Raw genomic sequence first — 19,886 nt, forward strand, 5'->3', positions numbered from 1 at the left:
TGACCTTTTTAGAGAGGTTTATGAAAATAAAGTCCAGGCGGAATAAGCTTTGGGCACATTTGGGCCCATTTGGGCCCATCAGTGCCATTTGACCTTTTTCAGATACCAGACTATACAAATCATTGTATTACATTGAATAATCACTATAGGTATTCATTCCATTAAAAAAAAAAAAATTAAAAAAATGTAAATAAAAAAAAAGATTCTTAAAAAAATTGGGTCACTCTCAATTACCTAAAGGCTCTTTCTAGGATCAGTGTATAGAGTGCATTCCACAACTGTGTCTCAAAATCAACTTCAGTCAAATTTCAAATCCTCGCTAAATACGCGAATAACCGTTTACCTCAAATCTAAAGAAGTGGCTTCTGTAACGCCTCCCAAAAAATATGTGCAAATGTTCAGATGAACTCAGATTTGTAAGTTTGAACATGAACATGCCAACGGCAGTATGGTAGGTTTGGCAATAAACGTCATTAGTAGTTCATTGATTTAATTTAAATGTTACTTAAAGGGAACATTACCACCTTTTATGTGGATATCCAAGCAGTGCTTATGGTAAATGTACTCGATTATGACAATCCTTCTATATTGATGGAGAAAGCCGAGTTTGTAGATTTGTTGTTCTTGCATCCAGCGCAGTCATTTGACCTGACAGTGACACAGTTGGATGCAAGAAAGAGCTATTCATGTTCTCCGCCCCTTGGTAGCCAGGGTAACTCTAGATGCGTTCAAGGACATGACTTCTTTGTTCCCTTTGCTTGTATTGTAAACTAGCTACATTTCAATAAATCACAATTAAAATGGCATCTTAAAATATAATTGAAGAAAATCTTGGACAAGGATATATTCTAGTGTTCTGTCTGACTTGGGTATTTGACTGTATTGCACTATGCATCCTGCGAGACTACATATATCAAATAATGCACACACTGAGGAATGTATTGCTTGAATTTACTATATTTACTATTAAAAACGATTGGACATTTACATGAAAATCGGTTTTCTTTCATGCTACCTGAAATATTGGAAATATATATTGCCAACTAAGAAGTTAACTTTAGAATGTGTCCAACTAGGAATAACTCAAAGTTGTAGGCTTTGCAATTATTACTTGAAATCATGAGCTAGGGTTAGGGTTAGGGTTAGGGTTACAATAAGCACGTGAAAACAGGTTTTAGTTTTTAAGAATATTTGGTCTGTTTGCAGAAATTAAATTGTTAGTCCAAGGGAAACGTGATGCAATGTGAGCCTCGATTCACTTTTCATCTTGCAGATAATCACAGTCCTTTCAAGTGCAAAACACTCATCTTGTAATGAACTTGAATTCCCAGAAAACACAATATACACAAACATATCTTTTGAGAAGTGAATAAGGCAAACCTCATTTGCCCTGCAACCTTTTCCACCATCCCCACTGTGCCAGAGTTAGCCTTTCCCTCTCAACTCACTTCAGTTGGTTCTTGCTTCCACATTACAGATGAATGGGCAGTGCTTATCTCACTCTGGCTTTGGGAGACGGTGCCGTTTAGGTGTGATAAAGGCTTTATGTGGTGCTCACTGTTGGTTGAATGCCACCTCGTCCCCCCACCCTCAACGCTGCAATATCCACACTACACTGCCAGCCAGCGGACACAAGGGATGACATACAAAAATACAGCTGAACGATGGCGTGCAACATTACAGGACATTCAAAGTTAGTGATGTGAGTGCTACTTTGCTTCATGAGGACAAAGCAGGAACAAGTTGTCTGGAAAATATTCGCTTCATTAAAGCCGTCTGAGTGAGTCCATCTTGTGATGAGTCCATACATGTTTAGGAGGGGGTCAAATGTGTAAGGACAACCTGAGTTCTCATCAAGAAAGTTAGCGTGCGTATATAGTCGAGCTGAAAATCCAACTTAGATAGCGTGGTTTAAAAAAGCCTCTGACTTATTTGGAAGAAGAGGAAGAAAAAGAGGAGGAGGGTTACTTTTTGCTTTACCTTCATTTACCAAGCCAAGTACATTTAAAGTTCCACTTGGGAATTAGGGCGAATTGCTTTCTGGCTGAGAGTTGGATGATAAGGTTAGAAATGAAAGGGGCCCTATTATGCTAATTTACAGGTTCATATTAGTGTTTAGTGCCTTTACTGTGACATGTTTACATTAATGTTCAAAAGGTATTTTGAGAGTGAGGGAGATAACTGAGTGATTTTAGCCTTCGCAGACCATGTACATGCACACAAACCTATATAACACACTACAGTGATGGTAAATGGACCCCGAAAAGCAAAAATAGGGCCTCTTTAAGCTACAATAAAGGTTAGCTTAGCATAATAAATGGAAACAGGTAAACAGCTAGCCTGGCTCCGTTAGAAGATGTGCGAACCAGCACCACTAATACTACAAGTTGGGGGGTAATGTGTAGTGCTTAAACTACTATTTGTATTATTCATTATTCTGCAGATATTTTTCTATATGAATTGATTGACCCTGTTTTACACAATGGTTTATATTTAACAAACATTTGCAAGAGTGATATTGACCAGCTACAAATTCACATAATAGCGAGAGAACTGTATGAAGGTATGTTCAAGAGCAAAACAAAGACACAGAATGAAGTACAGTAGAACACACAATTACACACACATCAAAAACAATATACATGCAGCCTCTAGTTTCAAATAGAGTGAACTTAAACAGAGCTGCACTCTAAGCTAATTGCTCACATTTGTAACAGATACATATCCTTTTTGATTTTAAAACAGTTATTTTTGCTTGTATTTTGTTGGTAAATGGGAGAGAACATAGCAGAAGCCCATGGTAAGACCCCCTGTAGTGTAGGGATACACACAGTAGTATGTCTTTACTGAGTCAGATAGCATAGGTGAGGGTAAAGTCCCTGTAAGAGACTGTTCTCCATTAAGCTTGCCTTTAAAAATGCACTAGCACGTACACACATCATGCGTACAATCTGATGAGGCATTCAATGTTGCATGTGAGTACAGAAGCACAAATTGGTCTGTTCTCAACCTCTCACATGTGACTAGCAAATGTTAGTGCCCGAACATCCCTAACATCTGTTCAAGTCAACCATCCGTAAGCTGAAACAGCATCGAGTGTGCATCTTCGCGGATAGAAAAGGGTAAATTGACACACAAATCACCCGGCAGTTTAAAGCTGTTATATAATAGGTAGTCCTGTCAGCTGAAGCTGTTTGAGAAGGTAAAGTCTCTGCCAGTGGGACACTTTTATGGGTATGTTTAAAAATGGAATGTTCAGAGTTGTTTGTGAAAACTTTCTAAGAATTGCAGTGTTGGGGAAAAAGCCCGCCTTGGGATTTTATATTGCCTTGTTTCCACTTTGAGTGTTAGAAAGAGATGCATTACATGAGCTGTCAAGCTGCTCTCCTCTGCTAGTCAACATCTGTATTTTATTTTACTAACCCTTAAAACACAGCCTTTAACACACAATGAACGCAAAAATAATAATCCTACCCCTGTTTTCAATGGGAAAACCACCAGAAGAAGTCGCCTTGGATAACATAAGTTAGGAAAAGGAGCTTCTTTATTGATTTCTTTGCTACTTTAAGGAATAAGGTACAGTATACAAAATAGTAAGTTATGACTTTACTGTACCGATTGCAAACGTACATCTAATGTGTTAAAGAGTCAATTCGATTTCTGTTAAAAATATGTTAAAAGGCTTTTTTGCTACCTTGATTCTTCAATGGACCGGGCAAATGATTGGGAGGTTTTGTTGAATAAGTGAGAGACCAAAAGAAGAAGTGGAGCCAAGATTTTTCTTGTCAGGCTTCATATGTAGGCTCAGCCACAGGGCTTCATCCTCTTTTACACTATACATTGAAGTGCCCAGAGTCTGCCCCAATGTACAGACTGCCAGGCTGAACCGGGTGATCCTGAGCGTTACCTCCAGGCCTTGTTCTGCATTCTGTTGTACTACTACAGGAAACTGTCCTGTGCATTTTCTTCAAGCAAATTTTGTTTTAGGCTTCTTTTCCCCGAGCCACATTTAGCATCCCATTTAATAAAAAAGTGGACGTGAATGACGGATTCACCTTGCTAACCAAGCTGGCTAGCTTTAGTTGGTTCCTTAGAGTTTAGTTATGCAAACGGTTCATATATGGATGTATAAAGAGAACTGTAAACAGCATTTGATGCGGGTCCCCGTTCAATTTCTATGAGAGTTACTCGGTGGCGCATGAAGAATGAAGAAAGGTAATTGAAGATGATAAATGATTGTATATGTATATATAAATGTAAATGTATGTAGGAATAACTTGCATAATGATTTAAAGGACAATCATTGATCAAGTAAGGGGTGGGAATTAATAAGCATTTGCTTCCTCCTACTCCCTTTCGGACACATATGATTTATTATTATTATTAATATGAAGACATTTCTTGTTTTTTTTGTTGAATATACAAATTATTACCATGAATGTGGATAAATACTGTATTATAACAATACGGTATTCTGTTTTTCACATTTGTTATTTGTTATTTTTTAATCTGTTCGAAATAAAGACTGAAAGAAAGAAAGAAAGAAGGCAAGATGGCCTGACTCCAGAGAAAAAGTAATACCGGGGTCATCCCTGGATCTTCTGGCAGTCTTTCGCATCCATTGGGCCCATAGAGCATGCACACTTTAACTTGCCCTAAACCCCACCTCCAATCCGCTGCCTCACGACTGGTCTCGGATCACTCAAATGAATGTAGAGAGAAAATAACTCTGGATTTGGCTTTTAGCGCATTACCAACTTTTTGGAACTAATTATTTAAATAAGGGCTATTTAAGTGTTCGCCCTGGGAAGTTAGTTTACCTCATAAAACAAATATCTGATGATTTACAGACGTCTCATTCCCAATATAAGCGAATAGGAAAACATATTTTTGGGACCAATGGAATCACCTGACTGATAGGGATCTGATCTTCAACGCCCAGCACTCTTCCTGGGGGATTGGGCATAACTATCCTTCCAAGCTGCACTCTCGTCAAAATATGTTCACTTCTGGTTTGGAAAAAAAAGCAACATGAAATATGCCAAACTCGAGGGTATAAATGGTAGTCCAAAGACCGTAGGAAGTCGTCACAGTGGCTATGTGCATTTCAATATACAGTCTATGGGTAAAATGAAAGAAGGAGATGAGAGAGTGCCACTCCTAGAAAGTGCATCATGATTACAGAATTAATTATCCGGAAGTTAATTAGTTAGAGGAAAACAATTTGACAATTATACAGTAGCCATTAAATTAGTGCATTTTAAAATTCTGTACTGAGTGCAGTTTCAGCCTATTCTTGTCAATTAGGATCATTTGTGAATCATTCGCTTTACACCCAACTTGTCAACTCAAATAAAAGCCATTGGTTACATTTAGAATATGAATCTATTTAGTAACATTTAGGTCACAAACTGCCTAACTGATTTATAAAGTGCCTTTTAATTAGAGAACACCGTTAAGCTTCTGATTTTTTTTTTGTCTTTAACTCTACGACACGTAACATAATGAAGACTGAAGCCCCCGAAGACAAGGGAAGTGCTGCAGAGGGTAATAGGCAGAGATTTGTTAGACTTTATGTCAATCGAGCTCTGACGCATATTCGGATTATTGTAATAGGATCACTGTTGGACCTTCTGGGAAGATATATATTTAGTGTGTAGTTTATTCTTTCAAGTTCTGGTGATGAAGAATCAGGGATGGCTTCAATAGCGTCAAAAATGCTGCATCTTCATGTAGCCGATATATTATTAAAAAGCAGCTTTATAGGGGATTTATGGTCATAATGGGGGCTTGGAGTATACTTAACACTGGAAACATAGGAATATACTGTATGTGTCTATGTATATTCCACCTACGTTTTGCTGCAGGAAAAGCATTAATGTCTTTCTTTCTTTAAATCTTTTATATATTTATTTGTGTTCCTTTATCCTGTCTGATAGACAGCATGTCCTGATTTATTACAAATCTGTTCCAGATAGCAATATCGGGTAACACTTTACTTTAAGTCTCCCTATTTAGCATTTATAAAAGGTGCACAGGCAGAAAAAACAACTATAATGTAGTTGTAGGGCAATTTTAATTGTTTAATAATGAAAATGTGTCAATAAATTAAACTTCATATCATTGGGACTGAAGAGAGAGTTAAAATGTCTCCATACATGAACATAAACTTAAATCTGCATACTTCTTTATAATACTGTTATAAACCATTTATTTAGTTTTGTAAACTGCTAATTAGCTACATGCTAAATAGGGGGCTTGTTACCATTAAAATGTCTGAGAAAATGAAGGTTTTAGATTAAGTTCTTGACATAGTGTTAATTTCATGGCGACCCCATAATTGCGTTGAACCATGGGTATTGTTCGTGCTGATGAGAGCCGTGAGATTCAGCCCAGAATTGACTATATTTACCATAAGCCCTCCAGACTCAAAGAGCAGCTCAATCAGATACCACAGCCAATCCATCTGCCACCATCCTCAACACAGAGCAACCAGACAAATGTAGGAATATCCACAAGGAAATATCACTTTACACTTTTTATAGCTCCAATTAACCCAAGATATAACCGAAAATATTTTATATAAAAGAGATAACAGGCCTTCAGGACACATTCTGACTGAGCAGCAGATGGCCTCGAGCTCAATTTAAAACACAAGTCGGAACAAGGTATGCACATAGGGTTATTTTCAATGTCAATTATTCTGTTGATTATTTTATAGGTAAATGAATTAGTCATTTTGACTATAAAATGTCCGAAAAAAGTTTCCCAAAGCTCAGAATTACGTCCTCAAATTTCAGATGTTGTCCACAACTTAAGGATATTTAGTTTATTATCATAGAGAGTACAAGAAATTAAATTAAATAGTTGCTGAATAAAAGTTAACAACAAATAGCTTAAAGGGCCCCTATTATGATGATTATGATCATTTGTTCAGGTTTCATATCTATATGTTGTGCCTCTATTGTGACATGTTTACATGCTTTAATGTTCAAAAAGTGCTTTATCTTTTCTGTTGTGATTGGTCAACCACTTAGAGATGTCCCACCCCTTAGCCCTTACGGCCCGTCCACACGGCGGCGTGCGTTGAAGCTTCAACGCTTCTGCCCGTTCACTTTGAATGGGGTGACGTCACGCTTCGCCGAACTGCATTGTGGGAGCGTCGCTACGCGTTGCTCAATGCAAAAGTTGAGCAATGTTCAACTTTTGAAGATTCAACGGAAGCGTCAGCCAATCGAATCATATGCCAGTACAAGCTCTAGCCAATCAAACCGCGTGCTTGTGTGTCCGGGGCGGGAGATTCATGTGATTGGTTGTTGGTCGAGTTTCAGACACGCCCGCCGGCAAGCTTCAACGCACGCCGCTGTGTGGATGGGCCGTTATCGCGTACAATGTGTTATATAGCTAGTTGCCAGGAAAGGGCAAGTGTCACCTGGTGATGCCACTATGTTACAGAAGTAAACAAAGGACCAACATTGAGGCATTTCAGGCAAGTGGGGGGCTTTGCAGACCATTTACATGCAGAGAAACCTATACACTACAGGAAAGGGAAAACCCCCAAAAGCATAATAGGGCCCCTTTAATCTTTACTGCTACAAATGAAATGTCATATTATTCTTTCTCTACACTGCTAATTGAATTCCACATTAACATGGAGACACAAGTTAGGATAAAAAACAACAACAAATAATCCAGTAGAAGTCAATTAAAGGGTCCTTAATGAAGCAGCAATGCGGGTTGTTAAAGCAGCAGCAGGGATCAGCAGGCACGAAGAGCAGATAGGAGATGGAAGACAAAAGGCCCTCTGTCACTGCTGGACCAGAAAATCAATATGTTGCTGTTGGTCACCACTGTTCTCTCCACTTAACACCTGAAGATCACATGGAAACCCCTTTATCTTACAACTCTCCTCAGCAGCACACACACATACAGAGCGAGCTATCTGGCCACACACTCTCAAAAACTTGGTTTGGATGAACATTGCTGCCTCTGGAGGGGTGCTATTTTGTAGTTATTTGTTTTCTTGAGTGTGTTTTTGAGTGTGTTTCATACTGGAGTCCAGAAGTGTGCTCACAATCTAATTAGCGATGATGATCTTGGTGAATTGCTAGCCGTGTTAGCGCGAAGGTGTCTGTGGGCGATACACACACTTTGAGGGAGTTGTCTGACAGCTGCGATGCTTCGAGATTAACGCTAATTCAGGAATAGAAAGTCGAGTAGTGAAGGTAACTTAACCAGGTCAACATGATTGCCCTGTCTCACAGATATACTGTTACATTACATATCGAAGATGTGAGTAGTAGAAATGATGGTGGTGATGTTATTCAATATGCAGTCTCGAAAAAGGAAACAGAAGACGTATAAGACAATACATGAAAGCATGTCTAGAGGGATGCAATTTTAAAGAAGGAGATTTACTGGATAACATTGAATTCACTTGCTTATGTTCCTCAGGCAGTCACGTTCAACGCTAAACCACCGCTAGCACAATGCAATCAGCTTTATTCTTGAGAAAGAGTCGAAAGAGCCCGAGGATCCCGGGCTGACAGGAAACTCAAAAGTCTGAATGTCGCCACGGGCCAGACGCAGCTTTAGCCTACTTTAAATGCTATCACTGAGACGTGATGACAGCAAGCCAAAGCCACACAATATCACAAGTTTACATCATGTTTAAGCCTCCAGTTTGAAGGGGAAACGCTGAGGCATTGGTAGAAAATATACTGCTCTGTGATTTCAACCGGAGCACATTTTGTAATACACTGTCAATGTGTGTCTCATGTTCTCGGTGTGGATGTGTAATGATCGTTTCGCTGGCAATGTGCAAGTCTGACTAATTCATTACCAGCTGTGACAGTCACATCCAACTGTCAAGCAAATCCCTCTCCCTTTGTGTGGAGGACGTCTTGATGGGACTTGTAGTACGTTGGTGAACAATTATGGAGATGGGCTTCTTTACAAATCACTAATTCTAGAGTACCTGGAGATAATTGTCTCCAGGTACTATAGAAATACCTGGAGACAATTATCCCAACATCACAGTTGTAATAGACTGTGTTGTAAATGTTCCACACGTTTTGAATGTCATTACATGGACGTTGGTAGGGCATGGTTATTGTTAAACCTACCTGTCAGTACAGCTAAACTGCACCTACTAGTTTTGTAAAAGTGAGAGTGGAAACTTAAAGGCAACAAGCCTTAAAAATAAAGGAAACCTAATGTTTTTAAGACAAAAAAAACATATTTAGGTTACGACATAAAACTACTTTAGGAAAAGATGACGGTCAGGGTTAAAATAACAAAATGTTTTGGAAGGGAAAGTGACATTTTGTGAACACAAAGACAACCACATGTCGTTTGCTGATGTTTTATACTACTCTGCTTGCCTTTGCTCAAGTCATAACTACTGATGCTACAGGTTGTTTTGTCCGTCTGCAGTCGGGGATCAGGGGTATGAATCTATTGTAACCCTACTAGCTAGTTTAGCAGGCCCTTTCTGTTATCTACTGTATAACACTGGTAAACACTGATAATGGCCGTTTACTCGACCTGATAACGCTCCTTGCTAAATGCATACTATATGATAGATGCTGTTAAACTCTGTCGGAAATGTTAAAGAACTAAAAGTAACATCATGGATCAAACGAGCAAAATTCTGGGAAAGTCGTGAGTTGTCCGTGCAGTCAGTCAGGACTGAGAGATTACTACGCCAAGAGTTGTGATTGGATGATTGAATGATTTGAGGCATTACTTCTGGGAAATGAATGACTTGACAGGTGGGCGTGGTGATGTACAGTACTTCAGACAACAGGATGCTACAATCTTCAATAACCAACATCAATTTCACTTCAACATATACTTTTTATGAGAAGAAACTTGTTCTCTGGGTTGATTGAATTCAAATCATCTATTCAAATGTTATAGGTATAAGGTTGACTCAAAAACTTCTGTCTGTGGCTTTAAAATAGTTGTAGAGCAATATCTACGTTTTTTACAATTCTTAAATGTTGGTGGTTGTAAGCTCGACCTGCTCACCACAAACCCGAATACGTTTTCCATACACAGGCAGAGGATGATGACGGAGGAGTAGAGTTGTGAGGGTGTATAAAAAGAGTGAGGTCAAAATGAAGAAGGAGAAGAGGATGGCCTAAAAAAGAGTGAGGAGGAGTAGAGACCGATGGCAGGAAAGAGGGAAGTCTTCATGGCTAAAACAGGGGGGCAGGTGCCGGCAGCAGGGGGGGACCTGCGTGGTTAAGTGGTTTGCTGAATGTCACGTTACAGCTTATCCTGTATAATCCCCTTTCTTAAAGCTCCACCATACCGATGAGTTTGTGAAGATGATACTTACAGCATATGCATGGTGGTGCCATTACAAATATATCTTAATTATATTTCTCTCCCATCAATGACCTCATTACTCCTGTGCAGGATTAATTAATAAGAGCAATAATGTAAATAACTGAAAGAACAAAACTTTTTCAAGTGAAGGGCTGCCCTTGAAGAAATGATTAGTCATATAACACACATACAATTTTGACAATTGATTTAATCGACAGATCTGTATAACTGAGTTTCCCCATTCATTAAAAAAGCCATGTGCAAACTAATTGATTCAAAAAGGCTAGTTGACATAGACAAAAATGATTTATTATTTGCCCAATTGATGTAGAAGGGGCAGCCCTAAGACACTTCAAAGATTTAGTCGATGATTGATTCGTTTGTTTAAGCGCCAGACCTGTACAACTGAGTTTCTCCATTATGTTGGCATGAAGAAAAGTCAGACAGAACTATTTTTGCTGACACCAAACGTCACAGAGTGCAGCCTTATTGACTTGTATGATTTAATCGACAGAAAATCTGAGTTTCTCCCAAAAACTATGCAAAATAACTTCTTAGAATTAGGTGATTAAGAATGAAAAAAGCTTTAAAAAGATGATACAACAATGAACAAGAGATGTCTGACCAATGCTGTCTTTATGTTCAGCATAAATGTTCTTCCGCATAGTTCTATAATTTGGTTTTATGTATAAAACGAGCTATGGAGCAACTCTGAAAGCCAGCACTCAGAGCCAGAGTTTCATTTGACATCAAAAGTGCCAATACTTTCTTGTTGCGCCTTACATATTTTCAAACAGCCATCCTGCCATCAAAGTTCCCCTCGCAACTAATTTCAAACCAATTCAATTTCAGTGGTGTCAAAAGAGAGGTAGCTTTACTGCTTGCTTTAGTTTTATAAGCCTCAGTCGGAAAAGAAAAGGATCTCTTTCTAGGAGGCAATAATCTTGACTTATCTGAACAAGTACAGAATGTTATTGAACATTTCTTTTAATACATTTTTTAATATGCTCTAATTACTGCAGGGCATTATTTGAAAAAAGTTTCATAGAGCAGAGAAACTACCAGGTTATAGAAACAGTATCAAACTACAGTGAAATATAAGCTATTTTGGATGCAAAGCCAATTAAACATCTCCTGCCAGCAGAGCCTTACGTAATGAAGCTATTTTCAGTCCATTTATCATTTATCATTTATCATAACAATTGATTTTAGGGGCAAATGGCCGCTTATGTCTTCACTAATAGCCCTGCATACTAATTAAGACATTCATTTAGATCAGGGCTCCCCAAACTTTTTCCTGTGAGGGCCACATAACTTTTCCCTTCTCTGATGGGGGCCGGGGTCAGTTTGTAACAGAAAAAGTGTGACGATCGCAGGGGTGCCTAAACCTAAACATTTATTGTTTTCTAGAAAGCCACACATAACCAAATATTAATAACCCTTTCTGGGATCTTCACAGAAAAAAAAGTCAGGAAATATATAATAACACTATTAATGAAATAAATAACACTATTTATGAAATAAATAATAACCAAATAACCCTCTCTGGGATCTACACAGAAAAAGTCAGGAAATAAATACCACCTTTCAGGTGTTTCATGTGTGAAAAGGTTTGCTCGCAGATATACGTGCTGCCAAAAAGTGTAAACATCTTCATTGCGTGTTTTTTTATGTTAGGGTACGTGTCGTTTGGGAGGGCGGCATAGAAGTCAATGAGACTGTTGGGCTTCAATGCGTCTTTCAGAACATCACAGTTCTGTAACTCGGCCAACTCAAACTGATAAGAAGGCTGGGCTTCATCGATGTCGGCAAGAAAGGGGTTCTGGAAAAGACGGATTTCTTTTGCATTAACATGTAGTATCCGGAATCGCACACCGAACTCCGCCTTCAGCATTTCCATTGCTTCCACACACTTTTCAGCTGGGAACGGGACCGCTGGGTTCTCTGCAGAGAGGTTTTGGGTAGCAGGGAGATGGATGAAGTTGTGCTTTTTCACTTGTTCCAAAAGCAGAGCAAGTTTCACCTCAAATGCTTTTATGTGAGAATACATGTCGCAAATGAGTTTCCCCTGGCCTTGTAGCTGCAAGTTAAGACTGTTCAGCATTTATGTCACGTCTGTTAAAAATGCGAGGTGCCATTTCCATTCTGGGTCGATCAGCTCTGGGACCGTTTTGTCTTTTGAATGAAGAAATGCGTTAATTTCGGGTAGCAGCTCGTAAAAACGCCTCAAAACTCTGCCCCGGCTCAACCATCGGACCTCTGTGTAGTACAGCGCATCGCCGTGCGCAGACCCCAGTTCAGACAGGAATTGTTGGAACTGCCTGTGTTTAAGTCCCTTTGCTCTGATGAAGTTTATGCATGACACCACAACCTTCATGACAGAATCCCACTTCCACACTTTGCAGCACAGTGCTTGCTGGTGAATTAGGCAGTGGACTTGTAGCGGGGCGGTGAGACCCCGTTCTTCCATCTCCCGGTTCAAGCATCCTATTAGACCCCGAGACGCGCCCACCATACTAGGAGCCCCGTCAGTTGTGATGCTGGCAAGCTTTGACCAGTCTATGTCCAACTCTTCCATGGTTTGGCATACTTTGCCGAAAATATCCTCCCCCGTTGTAGTCCCTTTGAGACTTTGGAGGGCTGCCAGCTCCTCGCACATCTCAAAGTGTGTCTGCAATATCAAAATCAAGGATGCTGGCGCAACAACGTCGGATTTCATCAGGCACTTGAAAACTCACCTGGAGAGGTCAGTCACATTAACGCATATGGACGGTTAGCAAACATGTTTAGCTCAGCATCAGCTATGTAATGTTAGCTTAGCTTGCTGCTAGCTTTGTAACTGAATATTTGAAAAGATTAGTGAATTGCTTGTCACACTTGTTTGAGTTGAGTGGCGTTGACATCCAACTCTTGACATGACATACAAAAGGTCGGTAACGTTAATCATTACCCGCTTTTAAGTACTTTTAACAGTTTCCCTGCGGGGGATTAATAAAGTATTTGTGCTACTGATTTCTGATTCTGAAGTGTTTTGCTTATAAGTTGTTTGCATTTAGCTAAAGTGTGATGTTTGTCCTCATATTGCATTGCAATAGCCTGTTTAAAGTGATCATATAACAAACAACTAATCAGTACTGATACTGTATGCTAATAGATATAGGAGTGATAATAACACAGTAAATGCTTTGAATTTCTTAGATATAGCTGTGTGTGCAGTATTCTTAACAGACTGGATAGCAGCAGACAATAGAAGGCTTATTACAACCAGAAGAGACATGAGACTTTTATTTTTTTAGAGACTTGAGACTTGACTTGGACTCGTGACCAAAGACTTGAGACTTGATCAAGTCTCACCCCACAAAGACTTGAGACTTGACTTGGACTCGTGACCAAAGACTTGAGACTTGACTTGGACTTGCAACAAAAGACTTGTGAACATCTCTGGGACACACCTCTTCCGCGACAGCATTCAAACATTTCTTGACAAACTCTCCATCAGTGAAAGGTTTACCGCTGCTTGCTATCAGTTGAGCAACCCGAAAGCTGGCCCGAACGGATGACTGGTTCAGCTGAACTTGGCGTACAAATGTATTCTGCTGATCTAACAGTCCACTTTTTAGCTTTGAGAGTTTGTCTGCTCGCATTTGGCCTTGCAAGTTATCATACTTGTCTTTGTGACGGGATTCATAGTGTCGGCGCAGATTGTATTATTTGAATCTTGACAGATGAGACAAACAGCCTTTTCTTTGCATTGAACAAAAAAATAATCGTTTGACCACTGCAGGTTAAATACCCTGCATTCTGAATAAATGTTTCTCTTACCTAACCTTTTCGCCATTATTCCGTTCTATTTGACAGGGGCTAGTCTAGGATTCGCGTGGCCGGACTGAAAAAAAATCATAATGCGTCTCTGGTATTGTTCAGGGGGCCGGGCCAAATGTGGAGGCGGGCCGTATCTGGCCCGCGGGCCTTAGTTTGGGGACCACTGATTTAGATGTTGCCGTTGTCACATTTACACTAGTCTGTCTATGTTAACAGCAGCATTGTGAGAATATCTTTGTTTAGAGGGTCTGATTATTCTTCACTTATTAAATGTGTTTCAGCTTTAAACTTGAATGTGTAACAAAAGTCCATACTTATGGAGTATATACTTTTTCGCACAACAACAAACGTAATAAGTGTTTTTTAAATACCTGACATTACATAGCATTCCCCTATTCTAAATTCCTCTCTATGCAACTGTCCCCATTCTTATCAAACATACACCAGCTGGGAGAAATCACTTTAATTTGAACTGTGTGTGTGCTTAATTGACCTATCATGGCAGTCTCTGTTGTCGTAGTAACAAGAATGCCCTTCCTGGTCCCCATTATCTGATCATGCCAGTTATGTCCTGACAATGGCATTCAAAATGTGTTTGTTTGGGTATTTATTTATCCTTTGAGTGAATAAATAATGCGTATCCACTTATACTTGAATGATGTGTTTTGTTACCTGCTACCCCCCCCGCTTGAATCCCCATTGGAAAGTGTAAACCAAAAAGGAAGCGTCCTAAGAGACACATGTCAGCACCTGCATTACGCTTACATAATATCAAGTAAGTACACAGAAATACTAAACTGGAAAAAAACTGATTGACACAGCAATATTCATACAGGAGTGTGTAGTCAATTGGTGGGGGAGGGACGGGACGGGACGGGAGTGCAGCTTCAGTCTGGATACTGCACCAGTGTGGGCAGGTAAGGGCTGTGAATTTTCAGATGAAGTGACATGCATTTGAAACAGTAAGGTGGGAACAAAGAGTTATATTAGTGACACAGAGTGATATGTATATGTAATGAGACAAAAGAGGCTGCAGAGCTTCTTTGGATTTTTCTGTTAAGGTTCATAGTAAATGACAGTGGAGGGTTACCCATTATTTAAGGGGAGATACCTGGAAAAGTAAAACTAAGGGAATGATAAAATGTTATGTTACGCGTTTAGAGAATTTTACTCAAGCAGATCATGTAGCTAAGGTACATATATGCATGGGATAAATCAGAAAGACTGATTGGGTAATTTGTTTAACCTAATTATATACTCTCTAATGGCTATTTAAAGCTACAGCTCCTTTTGCCCAAAAAAATGGGCTAAACTTTCTTAAGCTTCATTTTCTTCATTTAGTTAACCCAATAGTGACAAATGGGAGTCAGCACCACTATTTTAATTGTCCTATAATGTATAGAAGGGGATTATATTACAATATAGCAAAACATATGTTAAATTGGTCTTTGATACGGAGGAGGATTAGGGCAACATGTGAAAAAAAGTTTAGGAGATCTGACCAAAAGTGATTTTGTTTCTTTGAGTTCTCCGAAAAATGTCATAATTCTGAAGAAAAGGTCAGAAAATAATTCTATTTATTTTCGGAAAATCTCAGCATTCTGACTTTTTCCTCAGAGATCTGACTTTCTGAGGCTTAATGTTTTATTAACATAAAAATGGGGTTTATTTAAGCTTTTGTCTAAAATACAATTTGTCAATGACTCGAATAGAATAACCCATTCACATTAACACGTCCACTTTGGGGTTGAACCAATTGGTCTAGGATATTTTCCACTGATATATTTCCTATGTTTAAAGATATTATAAGTTGAAAGTTCTAAAAAACAAAAAATGGTCTAAAACATTTATATAACTTTCCCAATTATCATCCTACTTGTGACGTATTTGGTCAGAAATAGTGATAGTTGTTATCAGTGGTACAAAAGTGGTGGGGCACAAAACACTTAGATGTCTATAAGCTTCTGCAGTGAGGTTCATGGCTAGTGACGCACTGGCACTGACTCTTCAGGTTTACAAATATTATATTTTGACCTAAATCAAAATATAATATTATTTTCAAAAGCTTTTTTTGTCTGATGCTTCGATTAATTTTAAACAGACAGTTCAACAAAAGGATACCCACAAAATGTAATTTTATCATTTAAATATTGAATTGTTCTCTCTTAGTAAGATCACATTCTCAATAAAATTGCGGTCTTACCTTGACTTGAAGATGAAGTCCATTTGCCTATCCTTCTGGACAAAAATCTCTATTATCTCTTTTTTGTAAAAGTCCTCCTTATGTTCTTGTAGTTTCATAAATACTTTCTGCTGACACTAGGTGGGGCTGTGCCCCACCTGCCCCTAATGACCAGTCGCCACTGGTTGTTATGTAAGTATTGCCGAGCCCTCTTTTAGAGAAAAACCCACACCGGAAAATTATCACAAAAAAGATGAGCCTGTTAAACCCTGAGCCTGTTTTTCAGGTCTCAGGCTCGAAAATGACATTCCCAGAACAATTGACAATAATGTCCCTTCTAAAATTGGTAAATTAATAATCTTTTTTCTCAAAGCAATGATAAACCTGTGAGTTGGCTGTAGAAAAGTGAGAATCAATATAGAATTTTTTTATTTTAAAAAACCCAAGGTCCCCGCCGGCAGGAACCCTGTTTTTTTTTTTTCACGACACTGTGTCTCAGGGGATCTTAATATTTAAGAACCTATTAATGTGTTATACCAGATTAACGGGAATAATCTCAGCTAACTGACGATACAACATTTTTTACCAAAACAAAACACAAGTCTCATAAGAAGCATCTAAATGACCCCTTAGCGAAAAATGCTAACGGTCATTGGCACAGAACTCAAGATAAAAGTACCCTTATTACTTATCGTAGCTGCACATACAATATATCCGATTAAAACTGAGGTTCCACAGATTATTTAGGTATACAGTATCATCACTGAGTGATCCGAACTCGCGACAGGGGAAGCAAACACAGACATCACAACACGTACCTTTACGGAGCTTCTAGGGAGATCGTCTCACCGTAGCTGTCAATCTGATCAAAAGACGTGTTCAATGGCATTAAAACGAGAAAAAACGCGGCTGAATCAGTTAATCCATAGATTGTTAACATCTCTGTATAAACAAATAATTTCATTTATAATCCATAATTCCATTTTTATGTAAAAATCGCAGAGCAAAAGTTAGCTGCTAATGGTAGCCACCAGAGTGGTTGCTGCTTCCGGTCTAGGCTATACGGCAGTCTAACACACACACATTACCAAATAAGGACTATGTGGGAGTTCCCCTCGATTCCATTGGCTCTGACGGTCAGAAAGAGATGTCACATGTCAAAATCCAGCAAGGGGGGCCAGAGATATGGAAAATCCACCCAAATGGCCCCAGAAGAGGTTTTTTTGTGCTAAATCTGTCTAAAAAGGTCAAATATCACTTGTTTTGCATAAATCTTGATACAGGGTACTTATTATATGTTGTACTTTGGATTCCTAAAGCTTTTAGTCTACTAACCCATCATCCAAGGTTAGTTTTCACTATAAGTACAACATATGTTTTGGACGGACACTATAATTTACAGTTTTTTACCATGTTCAATCTGAATTTTCTTTAAAATAAAAAACATCTATATTGATTCTGACTTTCCTACATCCAACTCACAGGTTTATCATTACTTTGAGAAAAAAGATTATTAATTTAACCCTTTTAGAAGGGAAGATATGGTCATTTGTTCTGGGAATGTCATTTTCGAGCGTGAAACCTGAAAAACAGGCTCGGGGTTTAACAGGTTAAAGTAAATTCAGATTGAACATAGTAAACAAATGTAAATGACAGTGTCCGTCCAAAGAAAAAACATTACTTATAGTGAAAACCACCCTTGAATGATGGGATAGTAGACTAAAAGCTTTAGGAATCCAAACTATAACATATAATAAGTACCTGTATCAAGATTGATGCAAAACAAGTGACATTTGACCTTTTTAGAGAGATTTAGCAACAACAACAAAAACATCTCATTTGGGTGCATTTTCCATATTTCTGGCCCCCCTCGTCGATTTTGATGATTGATACCTCTTTTGAACCATTAGAGCCAATAGAATCGAGGGGAAGTTCCTAAAATCCATCTAAACATTACCCATTGGTAAATGAGTGATGCGTAGCCAGAATGCCCAAAACCGGGAAGCTGGGTTGTAGCTCTAATAGCAGCTAATATGAAATATCCGTTTTTGACAAAAATCGAAGGATGGATTATCAGTAATCATTTCAAAGTGACACAGACACATTGGATTAACCTATGGATTAACCTTCAGCAGCGTTTTTATGGTTTTAATGCCATTGAAGACAACTTTTGATCAGAAAATCAGCAAAGGTAAGACTATTTTCCGTGTTTGCTCCGTAAAGCTACGTTGTGTGATGTCTGGGTTTGCTTCCCCTGCCACAAGTTGTGATTGCTCACTGATGATACTTATATTTCTAGAACCTGTGGAATCTCAGCTTGCTAACTGATATCTTGTTTGTGCAGATCCAATAAGTAATCAAGTAATTCTACCGTGAAATACCGCTAAGTGCGTTAGCATTTTTTCGCTCAGGGCTAATTTTTTCGCTCAGGGCTAACTTTTTCGCTCAGGGCTCATTTTTTCGCTCAGGGCTCATTTAGACGCTTCTTGTGAGACTTGTGTTTTGTTTCGGAAGAAATGGTTCGTATCGTCAGTTAGCTGAGTTTCTTCCCGTAAAGTGGGTATGATACATTAATAGCTATTTAAATGTTACTAAGCCCTGAGACACAGTTTCTTGAAAAAAAAGCCTGCAGGGCTTAACAGGTTAACATTATTTTATGCTAAGCTTGTTTGACTGATGTTTTTTTGTTATTAAGATAAATATGTCATATATAAAAGATAGGCATGAGAGTCAAGAGGTACAATGACTAAGCTCCAATGAGTTGAAAGAATTGTGTGAAAAGTTGAATGTGATTAATTCTTGACTTTGAACTGCAGATGCTCAAAGCTATTTTTGATATGATCACAGCAACCTTTTCCTAATTGACTGCTCCTCAGTCTGAACGTATCCTGCATCCTTTTGGTTTCTGTGCTTGTGTTTGTTTACTTTGTGTCCTTCACTGCTACTAAGTCCTTGCTCCCTAACTGCTGTGGTGATGCACTGTACTCCAGCTGAGCTGTATGCAAACAAATTAATAATTCAAATGTTTTCAGAAAGGCTGGCATAACCCGCATAGTGTTTCACCTCTTTGGAAACCCACCATCCTTTTTTTTCTGAAAATAAACCAGAGTAGTTCTATATGTGTAAATGCAGTTACTCTCGCAATATTGAAAGGGTATCCCAAGAATAACAAATTGCGATGTTGTTCGCTCAGGAAAAGGAAAAGTGTCTCTAATGTTTTGAGTAAGAACATTTGCCTTTTTCTTATTTACAGCAGTCTTTTCCTTATGCTAACTATAGACCTTTTTACAGATACACTGCAACCTTAAAATGATCAAGAAATAACGTGAGAACGCAAATGTCCAAATCATTTAGAAGTCAAACCGATTTTACCCAGCCAGTTTCCTAGTCTTAATCTTGTAACACGTCCGAATGAGCCAATGGGTGGATAGTGCCGTTCCTTGTCTGGAGAAAATCAAGAAGTCGTGTTGATAACTTTAGATTATGGATGTTGTGGAACCAGAAGAAAACAAAAATCGAAAAAAATGTCGTACTGAAGAGACGAAAT

General features: G+C 38.7%; 1 protein-coding gene across 2 annotated transcripts in view; it reads right to left on the bottom strand.

Annotated features, from left to right (window-relative positions):
- nlgn2b (neuroligin 2b) overlaps positions 1 to 19,886 on the bottom strand; it is a 90,410-nt gene that overhangs the window by 59,527 nt on the left and 10,997 nt on the right. The window lies entirely within an intron of this gene.

The sequence above is a fragment of the Pseudochaenichthys georgianus genome, chromosome 14 (assembly GCF_902827115.2).
Source record: "Pseudochaenichthys georgianus chromosome 14, fPseGeo1.2, whole genome shotgun sequence".
Classification (NCBI taxonomy): Eukaryota; Metazoa; Chordata; class Actinopteri; order Perciformes; family Channichthyidae; genus Pseudochaenichthys; species Pseudochaenichthys georgianus.